At 35.5% G+C, this 13,490-nt stretch overlaps 1 long non-coding RNA gene across 6 annotated transcripts; it reads right to left on the bottom strand.

Annotated features, from left to right (window-relative positions):
- Positions 1-2,218: 2,218 nt before the first annotated feature.
- LOC120348163 (uncharacterized) lies at positions 2,219-12,660 on the bottom strand. Of its 6 annotated transcripts, none has more exons than XR_013480020.1 (5): positions 12,473-12,660; positions 8,682-8,826; positions 6,720-6,812; positions 5,526-5,699; positions 2,219-4,809 (listed from the first exon to the last, which is right to left on the bottom strand). It is a non-coding gene; the product is annotated as an uncharacterized LOC120348163 (long non-coding RNA). The 6 variants fall into 6 exon arrangements; XR_013480021.1 differs by lacking the exon at positions 12,473-12,660 and adding an exon at positions 10,661-10,974; XR_013480022.1 differs by lacking the exon at positions 12,473-12,660 and adding an exon at positions 9,157-9,543.
- Between the last annotated feature and the right edge of the window lie 830 nt (positions 12,661-13,490).

Here is a 13,490-nt window from a genome sequence, read left to right on the forward strand (position 1 = left end):
TTTGTTTGATCCTAGACCAAGGGTCTAAGCCAAAACTTATTTCTGTTGGGTCTAGCCCAAATTTATTTTTGTTTGATCCTAGCCCAAGGGTCTAAGCCAAAACTTATTTCTGTTGGGTCTAGCCCAAACCTATTTTTGTTTGATCCTAGCCCAAGGGTCTAAGCCAAAACTTATTGCTGTTGGGTCTAGCCCAAACCTATTTTTGTTTGATCCTAGCCCAAGGGTCTAAGCCAAAACTTATTGCTGTTGGGTCTAGCCCAAACATATTTTTGACTGATCCTAGCCTAAGGGTCTAAGCCAAAATTTATTTATTTCGGGTCTAGCCCAAACTTGTTTTTGTTTGATCCTAGCCCAAGGGTCTAAGCCAAAACTTATTGCTGTTGGGTCTAGCCCAAACCTATTTTTGTTTGATCCTAGCCCAAGGGTCTAAGCCAAAACTTATTTCTGTTGGGTCTAGCCCAAATTTATTTTTGTTTGATCCTAGCCCAAGGGTCTAAGCCAAAACTTATTTCTGTTGGGTCTAGCCCAAACATATTTTTGTTTGATCCTAGCCCAAGGGTCTAAGCCAAAACTTATTGCTGTTGGGTCTAGCCCAAACCTATTTTTGTTTGATCCTAGCCCAAGGGTCTAAGCCAAAACTTATTTCTGTTGGGTCTAGCCCAAACTTATTTCTGTTGGGTCTAGCCAAGACCTATTTTTGTTTGATCCTAGCCCAAGGGTCTAAGCCAAAACTTATTTCTGTTGGGTCTAGCCCAAACTTATTTTGTTTGATCCTAGCCCAAGGGTCTAAGCCAAAACTTATTGCTGTTGGGTCTAGCCCAAACTTATTTTTGTTTGATCCTAGCCCAAGGGTCTAAGCCAAAACTTATTGCTGTTGGGTCTAGCCCAAACTTATTTTTGTTTGATCCTAGCCCAAGGGTCTAAGCCAAAACTTATTTCTGTTGGGTCTAGCCCAAACCTATTTTTGTTTGATCCTAGCCCAAGGGTCTAAGCCAAAACTTATTTCTGTTGGGTCTAGCCCAAATTTATTTTTGTTTGATCCTAGCCCAAGGGTCTAAGCCAAAACTTTTTTCTGCTGGGTCTAGCCCAAATTTATTTTTGTTTGATCCTAGCCCAAGGGTCTAAGCCAAAACTTATTTCTGTTGGGTCTAACCCAAATTTATTTTTGTTTGATCCTAGCCCAAGGGTCTAAGCCAAAACTTATTTCTGTTAGGTCTAGCCCAAATTTATTTTTGTTTGATCCTAGCCCAAGGGTCTAAGCCAAAACTCATTGCTGTTGGGTCTAGCCCAAACTTACTTTTGTTTGATTCTAGCCCAACTTATTTATGTTTGATTCTGGTCCAAGGGTCTAAGCCAAAACTTATTTCTGTTGGGTCTAGCCCAAACTTATTTTTGTTTGATCCTAGCCCAAGGGTCTAAGCCAAAATTTATTTATTTCGGGTCTAGCCCAAACTTATTTTTGTTTGATCCTAGCCCAAGGGTCTAAGCCAAAACTTATTTCTGTTGGGTCTAGCCCAAACTTATTTTTGTTTGATCCTAGCCCAAGGGTCTAAGCCAAAACTTATTTCTGTTGGGTCTAGCCAAGACCTATTTTTGTTTGATCCTAGCCCAAGGGTCTAAGCCAAAACTTCTTTCTGTTGGGTCTAGCCCAAACTTATTTTGTTTGATCCTAGCCCAAGGGTCTAAGCCCAAACTTATTGCTGTTGGGTCTAGCCCAAACTTATTTTTGTTCGATCCTAGCCCAAGGGTCTAAGCCAAAACTTATTGCTGTTGGGTCTAGCCCAAACTTATTTTTGTTTGATCCTAGCCCAAGGGTCTAAGCCAAAACTTATTGCTGTTGGGTTTAGCCCAAACTTATTTTTGTTTGATCCTAGCCCAAGGGTCTAAGCCAAAACTTATTTCTGTTGGGTCTAGCCCAAACTTATTTTTGTTTGATCCTAGCCCAAGGGTCTAAGCCAAAATTTATTTATTTCGGGTCTAGCCCAAACTTATTTTTGTTTGATCCTAGCCCAAGGGTCTAAGCCAAAACTTATTGCTGTTGGGTCTAGCCCAAACTTATTTTTGTTTGATCCTAGCCCAAGGGTCTAAGCCAAAACTTATTTCTGTTGGGTCTAGCCAAGACCTATTTTTGTTTGATCCTAGCCCAAGGGTCTAAGCCAAAACTTATTTCTGTTGGGTCTAGCCCAAACTTATTTTGTTTGATCCTAGCCCAAGGGTCTAAGCCAAAACTTATTGCTGTTGGGTCAAGCTTAAACTTATTTTTGTTTGATTCTAGCCCAAGGGTCGAAGCCAAAACTTATTTCTGTATATAGTTAATATTTCACACAGGTCAACTATAATCTAAGAAATGTGGAATGAGATTATGATACTTTCTCGTTCAGGTATCCTTGTGGCTACTGCAATATAGATTATTAGACGAGGAGAAAGGAAAGGCAGCTTAATATACAATAAACTAGTACTTGAAAATAATATGTAGGATATTCGTCACGACACAAAAGCAACTATAAAATGGGACATATTTCTCTACAAAACTAGAAATAGGTATAATTTGAGATAAATGGATGTTTTTAAAGCAGTTTTTTAATAATCAAGAACTTTTCTAAAAAAAAAATATATACTTCATCTCATTTGAACAGAGATATAAGCAGGTAAGGAAGTGCATTTCCCATTGGAAATGCACAAATTTGAACGGATATAAAAAAGAGAAACAAAAACACCTCAACCTCATAAGCAGTGAAATAAAAAAATTATAAAAAATGTCACATAGACAGAGGTGACGGAGTCGAGCAAATATACTCAAATTAAATCATTGGTCAAACCACAGCTCCCGCAAACCCCTGCACATAATACAATACAATTGCAATAAATGAAACAATAAAAAAGAACCAAATTTAGTCCCGGCACAATACCCGATTTTTCACAGGAAGTATACCCAAAAATTTACTCTAAAATAAAAAAAATGCCTACCGGTAACTACAAATCTATAACAGTATAAATCCCAGCTAAGACATATAACACGTAAATGACAAAAATCCCATCGGAGTTATAATCAATTGTACAAATATAAAAAATCATATATAAAATATTTAAAATCAAAAAACAGTTACACGATAAGCTTATAAATAAAACAATATGAAATCACAATGGAAATAAATCAAGTGGCAGGACTACGCTACACCTGCCATAGCAACGAATGATTCCGTGGTCATATTAAACAGGTTATTCTGGTCCTCTTAGTACGAACCCCAGGGTTAAAATATGAATATCATTACATCCATAATGTCATTACTATCAACAATATTGTCATTCTCAAAGCCAAAATCAAGCAAATTAATACCATCTAAGATGATCAACATAAGTAATCCTATATTTTCCACTCCAGAGATGGCCAATACCGAATGGCGAATAGTTCACATTTTCAATACATTTGGAATTATTATTTTCGAATATGAAATATCGGATACATTCGAAAATAAATTCAAATAAAAGAAAGCATATTTTAGTGTATAAAGAAGTTTGCATACAATAAACAATGGAATAACTGTTATCTACAACCTGGCTATTCACCAGACATTTTATGTCCGCACATCGCCGTGATATTTTAGAGTAGTTTTGTTTTTCACATTGTAGTAGGTACGAAAATACAAATTAAAAATTAATTATAATCAGGCAGTTTAAAACTTTTCATGTTGATTGCCGTGGCATTCATTTTTCGTTATTTTACGCAACCATGAGATAAGTTGAACAAAATCAAAATAATACAGCGAGGCATTTTAGATGCTGGTATCTAAACATTTTGCGCAACAGAAAATCATCCTAGTGAAAAGTCTATACTATTATCTATCATTATCAAAATTATTTGCAGAAAAGAGAGAAAAAGTATGAATTATATTTCCCAATAATTCCGACTTGCGACAATTTATTGGGTATCGTAACACTTGTGGCATTACATAACGTAAGTTTAAATTTTTCGACGTCATCGAAATGAATGTGTAAATTAGAAGCCTTGCAGGGGAATAGCGGCTATGTCAATCACTCAATCGTGCAACAATATGAGGCGCACGTTCACACCGAAGATAACAAACAATCAAAGTGCCAGGTCTATTTCATCGTCAGTACAATACAAAGCGCAGAAAACTGTTCTAAGATTTCACTTAGGAGGCAAAACACCTCACTGACAGCTGAATGCGGCTATTATTCAGAAAGGTACTTGAATCGTTTTGGACAACCCTGTTTACCAGTATTATTAACATTCTTGTTATAATAAACAAAATGTGAAAAAAAATATAACACTTTAAAGGGTCTCACCCAACCAGTTGACCAACCTATTCTTACATGGATAAAAAATACCATACAAAATCCCCCACATTAAAAAACAAAGATTTGACAGTTACATTGAAATTTCGTTTCTGCCAAACAGCAGATTTCCTGATTGATCCCTGGCAAATTCAAAGGGTTCAGATGGGGCATTATTGAACAGTTCAACAATTTCATCATGTAACGTTCATTCATACACAACTCATGGAGTTGTCTGTATATTTCAAGCACAATTAGAATGATTTTCCTACAGGTGCAGACGATAAAACACCCAATATAGAACTCCATCAATGACTTTCATTATCTTTCAGCAGCTGCACAAAATTCAAACTTTCCTGGAATAGAACAGTAGATCTACAGATAAAGTAGGTTGATCCAAGGTTTTCTTCATAGTTAGAACTTTTGAAATATGACATCCTTCATCCGCCTTTCGCATTCATATAATCTGATGCCATAATAAAACAATCACCAGGTTAGACCAGTTTGCCCCATCTAAAAAAATATAAATCAAGTCATTACAAATTTGAACTGAATTATACGATTTACTGATCAAACTCTCTTCAGAAATACGATTCGGATCACAGAGACAAACAACAGACAAAAACAAATTGTCATTAGGTTGAAAGCAAGAGCGCAAAAATGATAAACCTCATGAAAAAAAGTAAAATTTCAATTAAGTAGTTGAGTGAGTAGAGTAGTTGAAAAAACATCTATAAAATTTAAGTTTAGAGCAGTGGTTTTTCACCTTTTTGGTGGAGCGGGTCTATAGAAACATTGCTGATTGAAGCTTTTTTCCACTAGTGCTCTGATATGAGGCGAACTACAGCTCACTTGTCAGATATAGCAATGGTTCCTGGACCTTTTTTTCACACGACCCAAATTTTTATAACATCTAAGACTACAAGTACTCCTGTATATTGACTGCAAGTGGATGTGGACGGTACACATTAGTCCAAAAATATATGACCGAGTACGGCAATGCATACGCGTATCCACAAAATATTTTATGGTGTGTTTCGTTGAAATACGATTTTACAGACTTTGGGCTTTTATTTTATGCAAATTACTTAATTATTATATTACTTAATTTTATTTCAGAATATATTGGATATTTTATATTCGAAAATAATAATTTAGAATGTATTGGAAATAGTAGATTATTCAGGTATATGAATTGATTTCAAAGAGTCTGAAGATACTATACTAACCTTTACTATGAATATGATGACTAGAAAATATGGCATCAACATTGAATCTTGTACATTTCCGACAACATATTTTGTAAAAATAGTCGAAACGTGAGCACAGTATACATGAGTAATGTGATGTTATGTGAACTCAGAAGTTTAAGGCTGATGACTATCAGTAACTGGCACCAGAGTCTGCAATATGTATCGAATATAAATTGTTTTGGTAAGGCATTAATGAAATAAGGCAATAAGGCGTCAATTTACAGACAGTTCGCCATGCTTTTATGGTCAAAACCATATTATTGTGTTTGTTATCACCTTAATATCACCACCAACATAATTTACCACAGTCATACTTTCAATCATGTTTAGGATACTTGATTGAAGTTGGTCAGTGCTGATGATAATGCTCATTTCTGTATAGATTCGGTATAATTGAGATATGTAAATAGAACTAGACAAAATGAACTATTTAAAATACATGATTTGTTGCTGGTAATAAAGACTTGCCAATTGTGGTAGCGTTGAAAAAATGCGGCATAGTGATATATCAGACTGATATTCATTCTTCGACTGAAGGAAACTATCAGTAGCGAATGCTGCATTTATGCAAGAAAACTGTAGATTGTAATCCAATGAGATTGGAACGTATTTTCTTTTATCACTCAAGCCCCTTATGAGATAAAACTTCATTTACATTCTTATTGAAAGTCAAACACTCCATTTTAGGAGAAAATCAACTTCGGCGTATGCAAGTCTCCTTTAATCAGTAGTGCTTAAAATAATCAACTAAGTGCATTATACACGTGTCAGAAATTTTAAATTTTAAATTCCAACTCCCAACTCTAGAGAATTCAAAACCGGACTCTGTTTAAAAATTTTGAGAATACGAGTCAACTACACAGCCCTATTGAATACTAGAGTCAAGAAATTTTGGGTCCAAGACAAATATTATCTGCAGTGTAAAAAATTTGGAGACTAAACTATATCATCAATATTAAATTCACACCAATTCAAACATAATTCTATGTTTAAGTGGCTTTTCATACAGAATCTTTTTTGAAGCAAGAGATGCAATGTATCCTAAACAACTTTCCAGCTTTATAGATGTTTGGATAGAAGAATAGTTTGGTCACAGAAGTATCAGAAAGACAGATATCAAACAGAGAGTAATACATAAATAATCAAACAAAGAAAAGTTATTTTAGTTACCTGTAATTCAATAAATGCTGTACTGTAATGTATTGCAAACAGAAATATTGCAATTACTGGATAGACAATCATGTCTGACTGAAGACGTTCTCACTAAAAATACGAAAAAATGAAGTTTTAAATAGGTTTTAAAAATCCAAAACGGAATCTTATATTGTACGAAAGTGATTCCCGTTTATAATAACATTTGTCACGATAAATCAATGTTTGCTAAAGCATTATTATTCATTCGTACACATTAAGAACTACAGGCAGTAATAAAATAATAACAATATCAACATTAAGATTAAGGTTACTAAGAGCTGCATATCTGACGATATTGGACATTTAACTGGTGTATAATTGTCAGTGGTTCCCAACCTGGGTGTCGCATTTTTTGAGGGGGTCGCGGGATAACATAATTTAATGTGCAACTTTTTTCTATAAAATCTCAATGAAAAAAATAAATTTGTATATAACCGGAACAATTATAAACGAGAAACAATGGAAACCAATATTTGAGGCTTTGGGTTGACTAATTCCAAACTAAGGTCTCCCACTTCAGAACACTCTTACCAATGTGATATATTATCTGTTGACACTACAGCATGCATTTTAATTTTGACTATGAGTTTGTGGTTCAGTACCCTTTCATTGACTTCCCCATTTACCTATTTTGGAACCCGCCCTCTCTCTCTACGAATTCTATATTATTTATTGAATCTATAATGAGCCGCTTTCCAGTCCCATTTTTGTACAGTTTAGGTGATTTATCATAATAAACTGAATATTTGTGCTACACAATTCGAAGTGCTTACTATATATATAAAAAAGCAAATTTCCTCCCTTGGGCAGAATTCTTCCCCGATTGGGAAGCATTGCGATAGGTGTCTCATTTTACCACTTGTGCGTTGGAGTATTATTCGACAAGAAACTTAGCAGTCGCAGCAAAAAAATTTTGTAGACATGGCAGCGTCAAAAATTGAGTATGTTCCTCATTTTTTTTTTCAATTTCAAGTGTTGCGTGGAAATTGCACAACTGTAAAGGCCCTCTCGTTCATTTTCTACTATCAAGTCAGGCAAACTTTCTATGGAATGAGTAACAAGAAAGTACAGAGTTATGCATTTTCATGAGCGTATTTTTAGCTACCACTCTGGTCAATTTTGACTCACGTTATTTTCAGTTTTCAGTAAATCAGTTTGATAAATTAGGTACCGGTAGGTCTTGTAAATTGCCCTAATATCCGGAAATACTGTACTCATCAAATAGTACTGATAGTGCAATTTCTATTTTGGGGATAACAGGGTAATTCAATAAATGATAGTATTTGAATTGATTTGAGGGTAACTATTTTGCAGAAAACAATAAAGCTTAACATCCTCTCTTTTGTATGGCATACTAATTTAAAATCAGCATATATTGTGAAAGGGTGCGGTGAGCTAAAAAACATGAGTTTTTTCCTGAAAAATTTGGTGCCGCACGAACAAAAAGTTTGGAAACCGCTGATATAAACAGTAAATAGGCAATTATAAAACTGGCAAAACAAAATGGTCTTCGAGGTGTAGTAGCAAACCTAATGTATATTTGATAATTTATAAGCAAGATACATATATTAATTTAGACTCTCGGATTTGAAATTAAACTTGCGGACCCTTGCGGACTGTATTGGCAGAATCTTTGAGTGCGACGGAGCTAATGTGGAGAACCATTGCTCTATTAATTATGCCGGCACCATAGGTTGTGGACCTCTGGTTCGAACCCATCCGCGTTTGAATTAAATTAGAACTTACTTTGGCTCTCAATTACAAATTTGTTGAATTGTCTATCAAATAATGACTGTGGATTCAATGCTTTTTCAGTTTCTTTCAGAAATTACAAATTCATGTCTTCACCAAAAGTTTGAAATTTTGACTCTTTACTCCAATATCAGTAAAATCATGTCACTCTCTAGAATCCGTCATCAAATACTAAATATAAATTACCTTCCCATCGCCCTATCATCACACAAGGTATTTTGTAATGAACAAGTCAGATGTTCATAAAATGTTGAGGTTATTATCATCCGATCATGGTCTTCTGTCTATCTGGGCTGCTAATCTTCTGTTAGAATGGCCCACTCTCTTTGTACTAAAAAATAGATCAACTGTGAGCATAAAATGTAGAAGGGTAATGAGATCTTGAGTAATAGTGAAGACTTTTTCAGCTAGTGCTCTGAAATGAAGCGATAACTACTGCCCACTTGTCATATATGACCGATACCAGCACCTAGGTATTGCATTATCGTGTCTTACATTAATAAGACTCTAAAACATTGGTTCTCAAACCTTTAAAATCGCACCTCATTTATAAAATTCGTCAAGTCTTGTGTCAAACTCAAAAATAACAAGATAACACATTGAAAATATGTGGATAGAACGTAAATATCGAAATCTAACAAATATATTCATTTTTAATTACCGTATATAATTGCATATAAGCCGAGTTACTTTTCATAAACTAATACCGCAAACCTAAACTGAACGATATTATCATCAATGGCGCCAGGCTAACAAATAACATCGGCCATAGATACTAAATAATATTTAGGAGCTATTTCATAGGCTGAAAATGCAAAGATTTCCCGGTATGCTCGGTCACTATTGATGAAAACAATGAATTACGACACAATTTGCTTCTAAATTTATTGTCGTGGTCACCCATGATATCTTGACTATGTTAAAAATACAAAAATAATTGTAAAATATTTTCAATCAAAAACATCCTCGATGTGTTGTAAGTACTTCAAGTCGGCGCTCATTTAAATCCTCTCATGTCGACAGTAATTTAGTCGTGCCGTAAGGGGCTGTCTTCGAATACGAATATCGAAAAATGTTCTCAATCAAAATGTGTGTGCAATATGCCCTATTAATATAAACACTGAAAACGATACTAGAAGATAGCGAATAGCAACATTTGAATATTAAATTTGAATTGAACATCATCGACTGTAATAGTTGCTTACAGCATGTTACGATTTGGAGAGTCGGCTTATACGCAAATTTTTATAAATTTACTATTTTAATAAAGTCGTTTTTAGAAGGTCGGCTTATACGTGAGATTGGCTCATAAGTGAGACTATACAGTAGCTGCACTCCAACTAACCTCTAGCAGGGCACACCCAACTGTTTGAGAACCACTGCTTTTAAATACCATAGCAATCTACGGACATAATATGTGTGGTAAACTGCCCGATTATAATTAATTTTTCATGCATATTTTTGCCATTCTGCGAAGTTATTATTTATTAATAAGCTACAAAGATCCGTGAAGAATCCCAAGAAATGTTTTTCATTCAATTAGGTATGATAATAATTGATTGAATATACTTAATAACATTGGTTAGCTTAATAGTATGTCCATCATAGTTAGGGATGGGCAATTCAGAATACCGAATCCGGAGGATTAGAATTTAGCAGGATCTGAGAATAAGTTGCGGTTTCTGCCTCTTCATCACCACGCGTCAATTTTTTTATTTCAGGTTTCTAATTTAATATTCAAATATGAGCGTTTTCTCCCACGTGGATATCTCACTGGTTTAATATTACTTGCATACCTTTGCGAAAAAAAAAACTGTGAAATCAGCAAACATGGTAATCTCAAGTGGCATATTCAGAACAGCAGCGACTTAGTGGCGATATTCTGATAACGTGATTGCAGCAATCTTTATTAATATTTTATAGAAATGCCTTGCTTTATTTTACATTATATTATGTTTTGCGACCTGTGAGTTTTCCCAAAAAATGATGTAAACCAAAAGCCAGGCGGTAAATGTTACAATATTATTTACGATTAGTTTAGATCAAATATTAAATATTATTATTACTTTTAGGACACCAATTTCCAAGATACAAATTCCAAAGTTGTATAGCAAAACATGGCAATCTGTCAAATTTATTCTTCACTAAATAAATATAATTTATACCTTTTCTTGCTTCGTGGCAAATAATTTTGATAATGATAGTTAAAAGTATCGAATTTTACTAGGATGATTTTCTGTTGCGCAAAATATTCAAATCCGTGAACAATACCAGCATTCAAAATGCCTTACCATATTAATTTAATTTTGTTTAACGTAACCCATGGCTGAGTCGGCATAGAAAAAAATAAAATCATTCGGCCTACTAGCATACTTTATTAAAATACCACGGATATAAAATGCATATAAAATGTGTGGGCAATCTGCGGACATAAAATGTCTGGTAAATAGCCAGGTTGTGGATGACAATTATTCCACTGATTTTAAAAACAATTTCAAAATGAAAATATTGCAACGAATATGGTTCTCTTTCTGTTTCACAGTTAATAAATTAAAAATTACGCCAAATTGGGCATTTGAAACTTTTAACATAAATCCTGATTTTATCTAGTGAACTAAATTTGATAAAATTTGTAGGCTATTTGTGATTGCACAACACAATAGTTTTAAAATGAAGTAATCTCTTGGCTTAAATAAAAGCAGAAGAAGGTAATTTCTGCCTATTATTAAAACCAATAACCTAACTGACAAAAAGTCTCGCGAGGATGTTTTAGAAGATTCAGCTTGTGTAAAAGTTCCGCTCAAATTCAATTCTCACAAGAAATTGGGCAATTTATGTCTTCATGTCCTTGAGTAAGATTAGACTAGGGCCTATAGTTAGACCAACCATACATCCCGGTTTAAACGTCTGTCCCGGTGTCCCGTCCCGGTTAGCAAAATGTCCCGGAATTTTACTTTAGTGAAATTTTCAAAATTAACTTATGCAAAATTATGAATAATTCCGTCCCAAAAGGCATAACTTTAACTCGAGGCTTATATCTTAATTTTTTAGCTTATTAGGTTGAGTAAAATATCGCGCATAGCTTGAGAAATCCTTTGGCTAGGGAATAATGCGTGACGTTCATTTCGTCATTATTCTATTGACTCCAATGAAACTACAGCAATTGCTGCATCAGAAGCCTTATTATGCTTGGAGTTGGAGAAGGCATAATAACTTTCATTTGGTTTTGTTTGAGTCATATTATGCTGAAAGTAATCTAGAACTTGAGATTCTGTAGAGTAATGCAATATTAAAGCTTATAGATATAAATATGGAATAAAAATTTGCAAAGCTCAGGCCGCCGGCCTTTCGTCCAGTTATTTCATTCATAGCTTTGAGTTTGTCCCGGATTATGCCCAAGAAATTATGGTAAGTCTACCTATAGTGCTAGTATCGGTACATCGGGTCTGGTATAGTTTAGTACCACATGTACTTCTAGTTGACCTGGCTCAACAATTTTTGCATATGTCAATCCTAACCCCCACCTGACTACGTCACCGAAAAATTACGTCATTTCGACGTCACAGTGGCGTAATTAGGCCCACCGAAGTATGCGGATGGTCGTCCAAAACGCGCAGACAATCACCCGAAATCGAGCAAGCAATTTCTCCCGTTTTCTTGTCACAACGATCACGACAGAAGAGAGATCGCCGGCTTTAGCAAGTTCGTTATCGGCGGCGCAGATGACATTTCGGGCGATCGTAATTATACTTTGGCAATCCCTATGACGTGATGGTGACGTCGTAGTGACGTAATTTTTGGATGGCATAGTCAGGTGGGGGTTAGGACAAGCATATGCAAAATTCGTTATGCTACGCCCACCGGAAGTACTTGTGGTACTAAACTATACTAGACCCGGTACATCTTGGAGGTATTTGTAGAGCATTAGCTTGTCTTCGCTGGTATCAGCTTGATATTAGGCCATTCGTTTGACTAACCTGGCTCAAGGAATCCATATTTCCAGTCTTGACGTCGCCTACAATTATTTTCCCATTTGTTTCTTCTGCCGGCATACCGTATGTTGATAGCTTCAATAGTTGCACTGTTTGGCCATTCCCGAGCCGAGCGACCCTTCATTTATTAGCAGAAGGCAACAGCCTAGCCGAGGGCGAGGATCACGCAGAACCGCTGTAAGATCGCAGGCGACGTTGATCGAAAATGGCGCCAATTTACATCGTTGCGCAATCTAGGTATAGAGGACTTGCACGGGTCACGTGACTTTGTTTACTGGACGGCAAAAAACAAAGACGTCCATTTGGCTCCTGTCAGTTGCAAGTCGGATTATACGCTTCCGTTTTGTTTGGCTGTTGAAAATGGTTATTTCGTATTGTTCCGTTGGTTGTACGTATAGCATAGACAACGAAATGGATCTTCAGTTATATTCCACTGTTTTGAAAAGATCCGGAACGTCGCGCAATGTAGATATCATCTATTGGCAGGACTGCTTGGTGTCAAGTCCAGAAGTCATCTCGATTGTGTTTGTGTCACTGTTTGCGGACAGCACTTCGGTGATGGTGAGTGATATATAAGCCCTTCCCTTAAAATAAGACCTCCTAATCAATAACAAGATTTTTTTACCTGGTCGATGGCAAGAAATCTCTCTCATACGTTTTAGAATTAAATGATTAATTAATCTAAAGCGTGTAAGAGAGGAAAATGTGTGATTTAGGTAAATGGATATCGGTTTTAAATTTTTTGTGTTTGAAAATCTCCTAATTCTGTACTTTCTAATTTTGTTTATGATAAATAAAATTATAGGACATCCCCCGAAAATAAGCCCTAGCGATATTTTTCGAAAGAAAATTGGAATAAGACACTGTCTTATTTTCGGGGAAACACGGTACTAGCCTAAAAGCCCTAAGCTAAGCGAACACCGAGAAAGTGGGAGATGTCACTTTGGTATTTATAAGATGTGGTGTCGCGCATCGTGCTGAGCGTTATATACGCTCGTCACCG

This window comes from Styela clava, chromosome 13 (assembly GCF_964204865.1).
Source record: "Styela clava chromosome 13, kaStyClav1.hap1.2, whole genome shotgun sequence".
Lineage (NCBI taxonomy): Eukaryota > Metazoa > Chordata > Ascidiacea > Stolidobranchia > Styelidae > Styela > Styela clava.